General features: G+C 36.9%; 1 protein-coding gene across 3 annotated transcripts in view; it reads left to right on the top strand.

The window, feature by feature from the left end:
- The first annotated feature begins 3,946 nt into the window (after positions 1-3,946).
- Positions 3,947-13,814, top strand: part of LOC106867463 (RAC-gamma serine/threonine-protein kinase) — a 70,731-nt gene continuing 60,863 nt past the window's right edge. Inside the window, exon 1 of one of the 3 annotated variants that reach the window (XM_052971556.1) lies at positions 3,947-3,969. The gene's annotated coding sequence lies outside the window, so the exon portion shown is untranslated. Of the gene's footprint in view, positions 3,970-4,435; positions 5,015-13,814 lie in introns of those variants that run through there. The other 2 variants (XM_052971554.1, XM_052971552.1) reach the window with 2 other exon arrangements.

The following is a 13,814-nucleotide window of genomic DNA, read 5'->3' as shown; positions in this document are numbered from 1 at the left end:
GCCTGCTCGTGAAATTAACGTGCAAGTGGCTCAGCAATCCACAGACACATGTACCCTTAACGTTGTTCTTGGGGATATTCAGCGTGACACAGTGTGACAAGGCTGAACCTTTGAATTACACGCACAACAGAAACAGGAAGAAAGAGTGAGAGAAAGTTGTGGTGAAAGAGTGCAGCAGGGTTCGCCACCATCCACTGCTGGAGCCTCGTGGAGCTTTAGATGTTTTCGCTCAATAAACACTCACAACGCCCGGTTTGGGAATCGAAACCACGATCCTATGACTGCGAGTCCGCTGCCCTAACCACTGGGCCATTGCGCCTCCACCCAAAGAGGAGGATATAGGTCTACATTATTTAACAATTCCTTTCTTTATATAAGACAGTGTAGTGTAATTTGAGGGAGATTTGGCTGATATTTGTAATAACTCAAATTTGGCTGTTATTTGTAACTATCTAGAGGTTCACCTTAACAGAAGAGATGAGATTTTTTTTTCCACATTAATTTTGTCCCAGCTTACAAAAATATTTATCTTTCCCTCCACAAGTATGTAAACATCTGTCTTCAAGACATATCTAAATAGCAATATAGTGTTGTTTATGGTGAGTGCTATAGTTGATTTCAAATTTTAGTATAAGGCCAGCAAGTGCAGGGCAGGGCTTACATTGATTACATTGATCCTAGGGCTCAACTGGTATTTATTTTATTGACCCTGAAAGGATGAGAGGTGTTATGTCTCAAGCTACTGCTATCTAGCACCTTCGGATGATCTCTACTCAACCGCTACACAACTGCTACTCGACTGCTACTCAACACTCCTACCACGGCCAGACTACCTCTATTTGTATGTCTTGGGAGATCCTACTTCTTCGCCTGGGGGCGTCGACACAACAAGAGGCAAAGATGACCTTGGAGGAATTTGAACTCAGAATGTAGAGACGGATGAAATGCTGCTAAGTATTTAGGCTGGTGTGTTAACAATTCTGCCAGTTCACTGCTTTGGTGGATGCTATAATTAAAAGCATAACGAGGTTCTTCTCAGCACCCTCGGGAAAAAACACATTTGGTGCCCCCATTGTAATTAACAAGCATAATAGTCCAGAGGAAATTTTGAGCCACATCATGCCTGTGCCCAGTGGTGACTGATCTCTGATTCTCTTGCTTCCTTTCTTTCTATGCCTCTGCATCAGTCTTACTTGTCCCAAACAGGCCTTCAGAAGTCTTGGTCTTTAGTTCTCTCTCCTCACTAAATACTGTAAAAACCCATGTAATTTGTGCACCTGTGTAATTTATGCAGGTGATTTTCAGGATAAAATTTGTTAAAAAAAGCTTCTACTCATGTAAAATTTGCACCTAAAAGTTTTCAGAATTGCTGATACGGTCAGGGGAAAAAGGTTTTCAATTTAGTTGTATTTAGCATAATTTCACTTACTTATGATTAGATTTTATTAAATTTTCATTAAACAAAAATAATTTCTGTTTAACAGGTATCACATTAAAAGCTATTAAATTACAAAATGTTTGTGTTGTTTATAATAATACTAGCTGGCCCCGGGCCACCAAAAATGCCCACTAATTGTAGTATTTTATATATAGATATGGATGCTAAATCAAATTAATACACTTGTCAATGTTATCTCGTGGTTGTCTTTCGAGATATGTAATTAATCATCATTTGTTACTGAAAGAACGCTTGTTCACACAAACAAAAATTCACATACTTCCCTTGTACACACACACACACATACACACATATATTCACAGAGTTGAAACACTGTTTGATTTTTCTTTTCAGCGTTGAATATTCACCATTCCACTTCCATTACATGCACACACACACGTGCGCACGCACGCACACACACACACACACACACACACACACACACACACACACACACACACACACACACACACACATTCACATCCCTCTCTTTTACATACACACACATATATGCACAGGGAGTTGAAACGCTCCCACTACCAGTTTGCCATCACCCCTTCCTTCCTTATTCATCTATCATCACTTCCTTTCTCATTCATATTTTGTTCCCCCAGGGTTTGCAGAATGTCCTTGTCGAGCTCTACAGATCTTTCATGATGAGGCTGGTCTTCTAGGCTGTAATTTCCAGCTCGGAATTTTTGGAATCACTGTTGACACTGGCTTATGCTTATTGTCTGATCCCCATATACTGCATTAATAATACTCGCATTTTCCATTGCATTGTTGCCTTTATTGAACTCCTAAAGTAAAATATGCTGAATATGGTCCTTTGTCATTTCCATTATAACTTTGAAGAAATAACTGTTAAAATCGAACTGCACTCTTCAAAACTTGCACTAAGAGGTAAAATTACTCCCTGCTTTTATAGCAAGTTGATGCAGATAGTTACCCTGTTCCCCTCCAACTTTTATTCAGGCATTTGGGAAAAAAACACATTATTTATGGGATGACCCAATATATGAGCAGGTGAAAGCAAACTAAGCCTAGTATAGATAACACAGAGTAGTGCTCAAATGGATGGGAACAACTTCTGCCTCTTCATCCAGGGTGGCACCTCTGCATCAGAAGTCAGCTTGCTCCCTTTCTCTCTCCACACACACACACACATCATCATCGTTTAACGTCTGCTTTCCATGCTAGCATGGGTTGGACGATTTGACTGAGGACTGGTGAAACCAGATGGCTACACCAGGCTCCAATCTAATTTGGCAGAGTTTCTACGGCTGGATGCCCTTCCTAACGCCAACCACTCAGAGAGTGTAGTGGGTGCTTTTACGTGTCACCCGCACGAAGGCCAGTCAGGCGGTACTGGCAACGGCCACGCTCAAGATGGTGTATTTTATGTGCCACCTGCACAGGAGCCAGTCCAGAGGCACTGGCAACGATCTCGCTCAAAAATCCTACGAAGGCCAGTCAGGCGGTACTGGCAACGGCCACGCTCAAAATGGTGTTCACGTGTGTGTGTCCTTGACTTCACATCATGTGACGGTTATTCGTTTCCAGTCTTCTGTCAAAAATGTCTGGCTATGGGAAAATATTACTCTGTTTGGAAACAGGTGAGGGTTGGTGACATGAACGGCACCCGACCATAGAGAATTTGTATCAACAAATTTCGTCTGACCTATACAAGCATGAAAAAGTAGGCGTAAAATGATACTGATGATGATGATGATCCAAATTCTCAACAGATTTTGTTTTAAATAAACATATTTGATGACCACAGAAACTTGTTTTTTGTTATATTGAAAACATTCAATTAAAAAACAGCAAATCATGAACAGAGACAACAGATGTTTTATAAACTATTAATTTTATTATCGTATATGTTGGGTAGTATATTTTAAGGCTCACACAACAGGCTTCATTTTCTGAGAATATATTTAATGATCACACTTTTCAAGGAAAAAAATAAAAATAAACTAAAAAAACAAAAACAACTTTAGTTCATGAACAACAGATTTTAATTTCTTTAAGACACATTTCATCATCTTTTTCTTCCTTTATCACACTTCTTATGGCTACACATTTTAAAAAACATATTATGATCACACAATTCTTTTCACTCCTTGAATTCATAGAGCAGTTTTCATTTCCTAAATTATCAATTTAATAAATTGATCACACATTTCATACATTGAACAACAAATTTCATTTCATTAATGTCCTATGCGTAACAGATTTCACTTATTAAATATTCGTTTTACGAACTAACAGTAAATCGCAACTCAGTGCAGTCATACGATCTGCAATCGCTCCCAAGTCTCCCTACTGTTTCAAAGAAGGGAAAATATATCGGAAAATCTAGTACTGGAAACAAGATATCTTTAAAAACAAAGAAAAAAAAAAGATATGGAGCTCTATTCAGTTTCGAGTTGAGGTTAAACAGCACCATCATTCTCAATAAAATTAAAATCTCATTCAGGAACTCCTATCTCATGAGCGCACATTGAATGAGAACAGCAAATTTCTCTGTAAGTAAACATATTTCATTTTCTCAATCACGCACCTACGAGAGCGTGCTTCTTGGCGAGCGCATGTGTGTTTGTGTTTATAAAATGGAAAATCCATTAACGCATCGAGATTTCTGAACCAGAACCATCGACCTTACACTACTTTTATGCCTAACCTCGCCTTTCCCTACTCCAATATCACATATTACAATGCACATTACCTTTTACACACATATCGATTACTCCACCCCCACCATACACACACACAGTAAGTCTATTTGCCTCCAACGTACTTATCGGAAGCTTATCCGTAAATAAATTTCCAGTTACTCATTGAATTTATTTCTTCTTCGTCTACTCATACATATATGTATGTGTGTGTGTGGGCTTATACACACGCACACATACGTGCACATGTATAAAAGTGCGCAAACACAAATACATTCATTCTTAGCCATAACCGGTGTACAGTCGAAAAGTATACCTTAAAATTAAGTCAGAGTCACACTTAGTGTAGCAGAAAAATTGAATATATAATTTTGAGATTAAATATGATTTCACTCTTCCAACATCAGCTTAAGCTTATAGCTAGCTAGAAGAAAATTAAACGTATTCACATATAGTATGTCTTTTATCATGGTTTAATTTTTTTTGTTAAAATTAAACCATGAAAACAAGTACAGTCGCAGACAATGAAACTTACAGGGAAACATTTTATGTGACACCGCCCACCAAAATCTAAGAGTAGTGGCGTGAAATAAATACGAAAAACGGACAAAAAACCGTAAAAAATTAACATCCTTTAAAGCTTTTTGCAAAAAACACATATATAAATATATATATACACATATATATTTATATACGTACACACATACATCAACATACATTTTACTTTGAAGCTATAACCTACATCTAATCACGACAACTGATATTGTGGTGACGAGACTTCTTCAGGAAGCATCCTGTTTAACGTGAATCACCAACTTTACCGTTGGTGCCAATGTCATATGTGGAATATCATCACGCTTGATGTTTCTTCTTCGTCTAGCTGATCCATTATAATCAGGTAATTGTCAATATCAATACGTAGATGCCTTGTAAATATAATATTTACGCTTGAATCAGTTTTCGCATATATATATATATATATATATATATATATATATATATATATAATACTAGATATTTTTATCATTTTTCCATCCATATCTGTCATAAATATATTATATGTATTAATATGTAATATATGTAATTAAATACATAGTATTCTGCGTATATATATATATGTGTGTGCTTCTATTTTTCGGATTTATGATTTACCGACGATAAATAAGAAATCACGATATATATATATATATATATATATATATCGTGATTTCTTATTTAGGCACAAGGCCAGCAGTTTTGACAGTAGGAATAAGTTGACTCCAATATTTGGTTGGCATTTTATTTTATTAAAGGGTGTGACTTCAGCGCGATTCGAACCCATACCGTAACAACCAGAAGAAATAATGCAAGCCATTTTATCCGACTCTCCAACGATTCTTATAATCCACCACCCTTTTATCTATCTATCAATCTATCTATCTCTGTCGCTCTACATAGGTGTACCCTACTGACTTTGTTTCCTCATAGCTTTCAGAAAACTTTCTACGAATATCTTTCTGTTGGTGTGATTGCAATTATATTGGAATTTAATGTGCAAAAAAGGGGGGGGGGATGTTCAGCGTGCACACATGCACATTGACACATCAAATATTTTTTTTGTAAATTTCAAGTTTCATTTTGTAGATATATATGTGATGTGCGCGCGCCCACCAGTATTTTTTCCACATTAAATTCCAATGTAATCGTAATCTATGCCATCTGAATGATATCTGTAGAAAATTTCATTTTAAAATATGTATTTTTTTAGAAATTTAAAAGGAAACGAAAGTCGTATAAATACAGACTGGTGTTCCCTCTCTCAAGATTTTGTTTCTCCCATAACTTTCTGAAGAAAAATGCGTATTTTTATTCAACATTTTGAATAATTACGTTTTCAAGAATGTAGATTACAATTTTGTTGATAAAATTTAGAAACAATGATTATTTCGGATTATTTCGGGAAGAGTTTTAGATCGATTTCCATCCCTCTCCGACTTCGTTTCTATCACTATCCGTAACTCCAGCATTTTTCATTTTTTTGTTTTTAACAGATCTAAATTTGCGTAACATCAATATATTACTCTACACTCACGAAAACGTATTTCTGCAAAATATTTTAAAATATGCATTTTAAAAGGGGGTTATGAGTTATATGAGAAAACAGAAGTCGTGGGAGGATATCAGTCAGTGAGGACACACACACACACGCACACACAACCTTATCTCCCTTCCCTTCTCTGTATTTCTGTCTGCCTCTCTCTGTACATAAATATATAATTGTTTTGCCTAATCATGTACGTACTTACGTACATACATACATATTGTTATATTCTGTAGTGTTTTTCATAATCTCTCTCACGCACGTTTACTATATATAGCGTATAAGTGTGTATATATGTGTATATATACACATATGTACATGGGTGTGCGTGCGTGTGTCTCTGTCTCCTTGTCTTGACATTGCATGATGGATGTGAATGAGTGTGACCATCATACAAGTGGTGTCCTTTGTTTCTAATCTTCCATGAAATCTGGTCATGGGGCCATGGAGAAATATATTTGCTTGAAGGTTGTCAACATGAAAGACATCTGGCTGTAGAAAATCTGCTCAAATAAATTCCATCTAAGTCATGCAAGCATGGAAGATAGACATTAAAAGATTCTTATTCTTATATGTGTGTGGAGAGAGTGAAAGCGTAATTGAACCATGACGGAGTAGACCTACATGAGATGCAGTTTCACTTCATATACAGACACACATGCAGTATTCCTGAAGGAAAAATATTTGGTTAAGAGTAAACCATTAATCTTAGCATTCGTTGACTTGGAGAAGGTTTTTTTTTTTATGGTAATTTGTTCAGTTATTCAGTGGTCACTAATGAAATTAGATGATGGAGATGAATGGTTTGTGAAGGCGCAGGAGTGGCTGTGTGGTAAGTAGCATGATTACCAACCACATGGTTCCGGGTTCAGTCCCACTGCATGGCACCTTGAGCAAGTGTCTTCTACTATAGCCTCGGGCCAACCAAAGCATTGTGAGTGGATTTGGTAGGCGGAAACTGAAAAAAGCCCGTCGTATATATGTATATGTATATATACGTGTGTGTGTGTGTATGTTTGTGTGTCTGTGCTTGTCCCCCTAACATCGCTTGACAACCGATGCTGGTGTGTTTACGTCCCCGTAACTTAGCGGTTCGGCAAAAGAGAATGATAGAATAAGTACTAGACTTACAAAAAATAAGTCCTGGGGTTGATTTGCTCGACTGAAAGGCGGTGCTCCAGCATGGCCGCAGTCAAATGACTGAAACAAGTAAAAGAGTAAGTGTATATAAAAATGCAGTGAGTAAAGTAGGCTTACCAATGATTTCAGTGACAAATTTAGCTTGAAGGGAGGAATCTATCACAGCTCATTCCCCAACCCTTTTCTATTGATCATAGTCCTACAGGCCATCACATACGCTTTCCATGGGAACTCCTATAAGCCTATGATCTGGTTCTCATAACCGAATCTATAGTGAAATTAGAAAGGAAATTCTGGGTACCAAAGCTAAATCAAAAATCAAGAAGCTTCAAGATTTTAGTAAATAAGAAAGATGACCCTGATATCTTCAGGAAATGGCTTGCTTGTTATGCAGGAAAATCATGGGGATAAACTCTATATGCTGTACTCCATGTAAGCTATGAAGACATGGATGGTGTTGTGGAATCAGAGGCAGACTAACAGAGAGTGTAAGCTTTATATGTGATTGATGTACAGGAGCAGTATGTATTATGAGCACACTGAAAATAGATTCTTTTAAACACCCAGATGACTCACTATTAGTTGACAGCTTTTGTTACCTAGGAGACAAAATTATACTCTGAAAGCGTAATAGCCATGATATAGACAGGTTGGATAAAGTTCAGGGCTACCATTACTATTGACAATAAAGGTATTTTCCCTCAGAGTGAAGGGTAGATTGTATGATGCTTGTGTTAGAACTGCAGTGCTGCATTGTACTTAGCCATGCACCTTGAATGAAGAGGACTTAAGACTGGAAAAATGTAGCTAGCATGTTCTGTTGGATATTGAATGTTAGTGTGCACACACACATGTACATTTTATATATGTACACACACCATTATCTCTTTCACCTTTTAATGCCCATGTATCATGCTGTCATAGGTTGGAAGATTTGACAGAATCCATCAGGTTCAAAGACTACAGTAAACACACAGATAGATAATCCTTTCTACTACAGGCACAAGGCCTGAAATTTGGGGTGAGGGCTAGTCGAATACATCGACTTCCCAGCGCTTGACTAGTACTTAATTTATCAACCCCGAAAGGATGAAAGGCAAAGTCAACACGGACAATGACAGCCGAATAAAAAGTGCCAAGTGCTCAAAGTGAACTGTGCCTCAGGAAAATCTGAGCTGGAGTGCTGAAGATTGATTTCAGATGCTATGCCACACAAAATGATGATGAGGGACATAATGATTAGCAACATGCAATACTGAAGAAGATCCATACCTTCTTTGAAGCATGGCAAAGAGAAAACTAAAGCAGACATGAGTTTCTGTGTAGTAATTCAGTGAATAATTCACTTCATCAGCTTCTGCAAGTTTAATGCAAATACTTGTAGCATGCTTAACCTGAGAATCTGTATTAACTATTTTGTAATTATGCATTAAACTTGTAAAAGCTGATAAGTGTTCCATATCTGCCAGTTAATATAAATACACATGCACACAACATACCTGTGTATGTCTATGTGCATGTTTAAGTATATATATATATATATATATATATATATACACACACACACACACACACACATACACATAGTGTACTGTTCTGTGATGGTAAGATCAACAAAAAAAGCACTTTATCTGGTGAGAGATAAATATTATTTAATAAACACAATGTTTTTATGCGCTACTATTAGTTTCATGTGCTGAGAACATGCCAAACATTGTTTTATGATTGTGCTAGGATACGTGACTTGTTATAAAACAATGTTTGACATGTTCTCAGCATATGAAACTAATAGTAGTACATAAAAACATATATTGTGTTTATTAAATACTATCAAATAATATGTATGTGTGTGTGTGTGATCAGAGAGACCTGACATCTTGCTGAACTCAAGAAGACCCATCCTCCACAGCAGAAGTGTTAAGGTCGATCCTCTGGTGGAGAGGATTGGCCTCCAAGAGTCCTGTGCTGGTGCCATGTAAAAAGCACTTGTGCTGGTGGCACATTAAAATCACCCAGCACACACTGTAAAGTGGTTAGTGTTAGGAAGGGCATCCAGCTGTTGAAACCAAGCCAAATTAGACTGAAACCTGGTGCAGCTTACCAGCTCTGGTCAAACCATCCAACCCACGCCAGCATGGAAAACAGATGTTAAAGGATGAATGTATGTATGTATACACACACACACACACACACACGCAAGTACATAAGTGTTAACAAAAAAACAGAAAACAGATCACTCAGTACATATTATTTTCCTATTAGATGCTGAATTTCACATTACAGGTATTTTATTTCCAATCTATGGCGATTGGAAATGAGAATTTCGGAGTAATATTTTGAGAAGACTTACGTTATAGTAAAGCATGCATGCGTGCGTATGCGCACACACACACGCACACCCTCTTGCTGAAATTCTCTCTGCAAACGTTATCTTTTTGATAGTGTTCAAATAAGTGCGTTGTCCTTACTTTTCATTATGCATTTATTTACTATTCAGTAGTTGTCCTTTTTATTGTGTGCTGTCAGTGCACCACTGAGTGCAGCACCATGTGCCTTGGGTATAAGCAGTGTTTTGTTTTGGTATTGTTATTTTTATTGTATTGAAAGTTCTCTACATAAAATGTGTGTAGTGCAACAGTGTTGTTTCCTGTATGTCATTCTTATTTGTTTCTAAATATTATACTCATTATATTAAAACGTGAAGGTGCATGGCTTAGTGGTTAGAGTATTTGACTCACGCCACCCGGCCACATGTTGTTTCCTTGAGGAAGACGCTTTATTTCTTGTTGTTCCAGTCCACTCAGCTGACAAAAATGAGTTGTCTTCATGCACCTGTCATTCAAAGGGCCAGTTTTGTCACATTGTGTCACGCTGAATCTCCCTGAGAACTACATTAAGGACGTGCATGTCTGTCGAATGCTCAGTCACTTGCATGTTAATTTTATGAGCAGGTTGTTCTGTTGTTCGGATCAACTGGGACCCTCCTTGTTGTAACTGATGGAGTGCCAGTATACTTGTAAGTCCTGCAGTTTTGGTTATACATTTGTCTGCATGTTTTTTGATTATTCCAAAAATACCTCATCACTTAAGAGAAAGTGAGAGACAGTAAATACATGAATCCAAAGAAAGGTTCATACATAGATGCATACACACAGCAAATACTGGATGTCAGTTTCACTTTTCATTACCACACGAGGATAAAATTAACTCACAAATGGCTGAGTACTCCACAAACATGCATAACATTTACGTAGTTCTCAGGGAGATTCAGCCTCACACAGAATATGACAAGGATGGCTCCTTTGAATTACAGCTACAACTCGAGACATATATATATGAATGTTTTTGTGTGTGTGTATAGTTTAGGTTAGTTAAAACGTGTTTGCAATAATAAGTGTCACGTGGTGGAAATAAACGCAATTACCAAACTTTCATTCATAAATCCATTTATCATTTCGTTCTTTTGCATTTCAATTTGTACATTAAGGTTCTTTGAATATATACAATGTATTTTAAGGTTAAATAGTAATTCTGTTTATGTTTGTGTAACTGAGATATTTTGTACATTATTTACATTTGACGGATATTTGTCCTCATCTTGTTTGTTGTTAACACATTTCGGCTGATGTACCCTCCAGCCTTCATCAGGTGCCTTGGGGAAATTTCAAACTTTCTGTATTCTGTAACTGTCACAGTATACTTTTCTAGGCCTGAATTTTTTGTGGGGAGGGATCAGTTGATTAAATCGACCCCAGTACACAACTGAAACTTAATTTATCGACTCCAAAAGGACGAAAGGCAAAGTCGATCTCGGCAGAATTTGAACTCAGAATGTAAAGACAGACGGTCATAATATACAAACATTTCTCATGGCACCAGTACACTGTTTACAGATGCTTACATTCTTTATTGTTTTCTGTGAATTTTTCATGAGTCCAGCTAATTATTATTATTATTATCATTATTATTATTACCACCACCATCATGAAAGAAGTTATTATTATCATAGAAATATCCTTATAATTTAAGTATCATTTTGTTGGGATAATTATAATAATTATTTTTTATACCAAAGTGAGCAACAGAAAGCAATTGAAATCAATTGAGTATTTGTTTTCCAAGGACAAATCTTTAGCTTGAAACAAAACAGGATGTTGAAAGGCGGAGCATGTAATTTTTCTTTTTTTAAAAATGAGAATAAAACATAAAAGGAAAAAAAAACAACACTGACTGAGAAACATGAAAATAACAACAAAAAAAGAAACAAAACTAAAAGACAGCAAATATTTTATAATAGTTTTTAATATGTTGTAGTTGGGCAGAGTAGATACACATGTATCTGTCTGTGGTAAATACTTCCTCCTTATCTGGAGCTTCAATCTAGTGTTTTTAGATTAGGCTTTTTATATCTCAAGCATATTTTCATCGTTGTGGAGAATCCAATAGCTCTATTTATTACATATGTGTGCACTGAAAGATTTCTTTGCTTCAGGTATCCTACCATATAATTAGCCTAGTGAATTTCATATTTGCTAACCTAATATGTCTGTTGATGTAATTGTTCAGAATTGTTTTCAGTAAAAATGATAACCAAGGCATTGAGGGATCCTCTGCATGATTGTTTAATCTGCTAGAAACAGTAACCGTATAACAGGATCATGTGACCAAGTACTTGGTAGGTATGATCTCTTGCCTAAACCAAAGCCAGCTTTGAAAATGACCCAATGCACCATGTGGTTGATCCACCTACCTTGTATTGATCTTAGCCAAAGGCAGCGACGGTAGCACCAAGGTACTTAAATTAACTTTTTCCAGAATCATGCCATTGAGTATGAGAGGAACTGTTTCAGAGAATGAGATGCTCGCTGATAGAATATCAGTCTTAGCTGAGATTATTTTCAAGTTAATTTACAACACATGCATACTGATGTGTTCAGCAGCTGATTAGATATTTACATGGTCAGCACTATTTATTGCAAGGTCATCAACATAACTGAGGTCACTGATGGCGAAATCTTGTTCCACAATGGTTTCTAAAAGAATCAACCGGCATATGTGCCACAGTGCAGTTGATGACAAAGTAGAGTACACTCATAATCATAATGGTTGAATATTGTGTAACTTGTGCTTACATCTAACAACATCCCCTCTTACATAGATGATGCCGTTCTTCATTCTCTCTAGCGTTCCACACTTAAGCATTGTCCACATACAACATAGACACCCAAACAAAACCTTCTCTGACTCCATGAACCAAGAACTCAAAAACATTTTCCAATAGAACTTTACCAATTTTCTATCCGTCAACAGCACAAAAACACATTCACTACCTGTATTCTTTCTACTATTAGCACAAGGCCTGAAATTTTAGGGGAAGGCATTATTCAATTACATTGACCACACTGTTTGACAGGTACTCATTTTATCGACTTCAAAAGAATGAAAGACAAAGTTGACCTTGATGGAATTTGAACTCAGTGTAAAAGGCCAGAAGAATTACTTCAAAGCATTTTGTCCAACCTGCTAATGATTCTGCCAGCTTACCACCTTACACTCACAACCTATATTACCAAACTTTTCTACTGCTACAATTGGGGTCTCTCTTCCTCAGACATTGTTGGGTCTGTGACACCGCTACTCACATACTCTTAACTTGTCCATCTCTCCTCTTGTCATTCATATCATCCACCCTGCTTACCGCTATGTTCTGTTCTTTCACCTCAAAATGTTAATCTTCTTGAAATCCCCGTCTGTCTGTGTTTTTTCCTGCTACTGTTTGCTCACAACTTCTTAAGAAGAACATTATCCACACATTATCCACACCAATCCCTCCAGTAATGAAGGGATCAGTGTAGGCCATATTCATAACAACTTTATCTTCTAGAATTAAAACCAATGAAAAGCAAAAACAGGTCATTGGCATATCAGCTGGCAGCTACACATCATTGGGGCATATTCTGGCATATGAGCCATCTCTTGTAGAATATTTATGGCAGTGAATTGGCAGAGTCATCAGTGCATCAAGCAGAATACTTTGTGGTATTTATTCTAGCACCTTACATTCTAAGTTCAAATCCTATTGAGACCAACTTAACTTTTCATCCTTCTGAGGATGTATCTGTCATGTGCAGTGGACTGTTGGAATTGTTAGTGTTTGCCAAGATACCACTTGCTGTTTTTTTTTGTTTTTTTTTTCTGGCTGTTTCAAATTCTGCCATGACCTACTTTGTTGGTGGATCTAATCTGTCTCCCAGTTTAACAACACCATTTTGTCCTTAAATGGCTTTAGCAAAGTCCACTGTGCTGTAAGAATTCAGCCCAGATCAAGTCTTTCCTGGCCAGTTTCAGAGGCCCCTTAAAGGATCATAGGCACTACCCTTTCCACCTGATGGAGAGATAATAATAATAATAATAATAATAATAATAATCCTTTCTACTAAAGGCACAAGGTCTGAAATTTTTTTTTTTTTGGGGGGGG

This window comes from Octopus bimaculoides, chromosome 11, assembly GCF_001194135.2.
Source record: "Octopus bimaculoides isolate UCB-OBI-ISO-001 chromosome 11, ASM119413v2, whole genome shotgun sequence".
In the NCBI taxonomy this organism is placed as follows: Eukaryota; Metazoa; Mollusca; class Cephalopoda; order Octopoda; family Octopodidae; genus Octopus; species Octopus bimaculoides.
The sequence above is the reverse complement of the archived record's forward strand: the minus strand, read 5'-3'. Positions and strand labels throughout refer to the sequence as shown.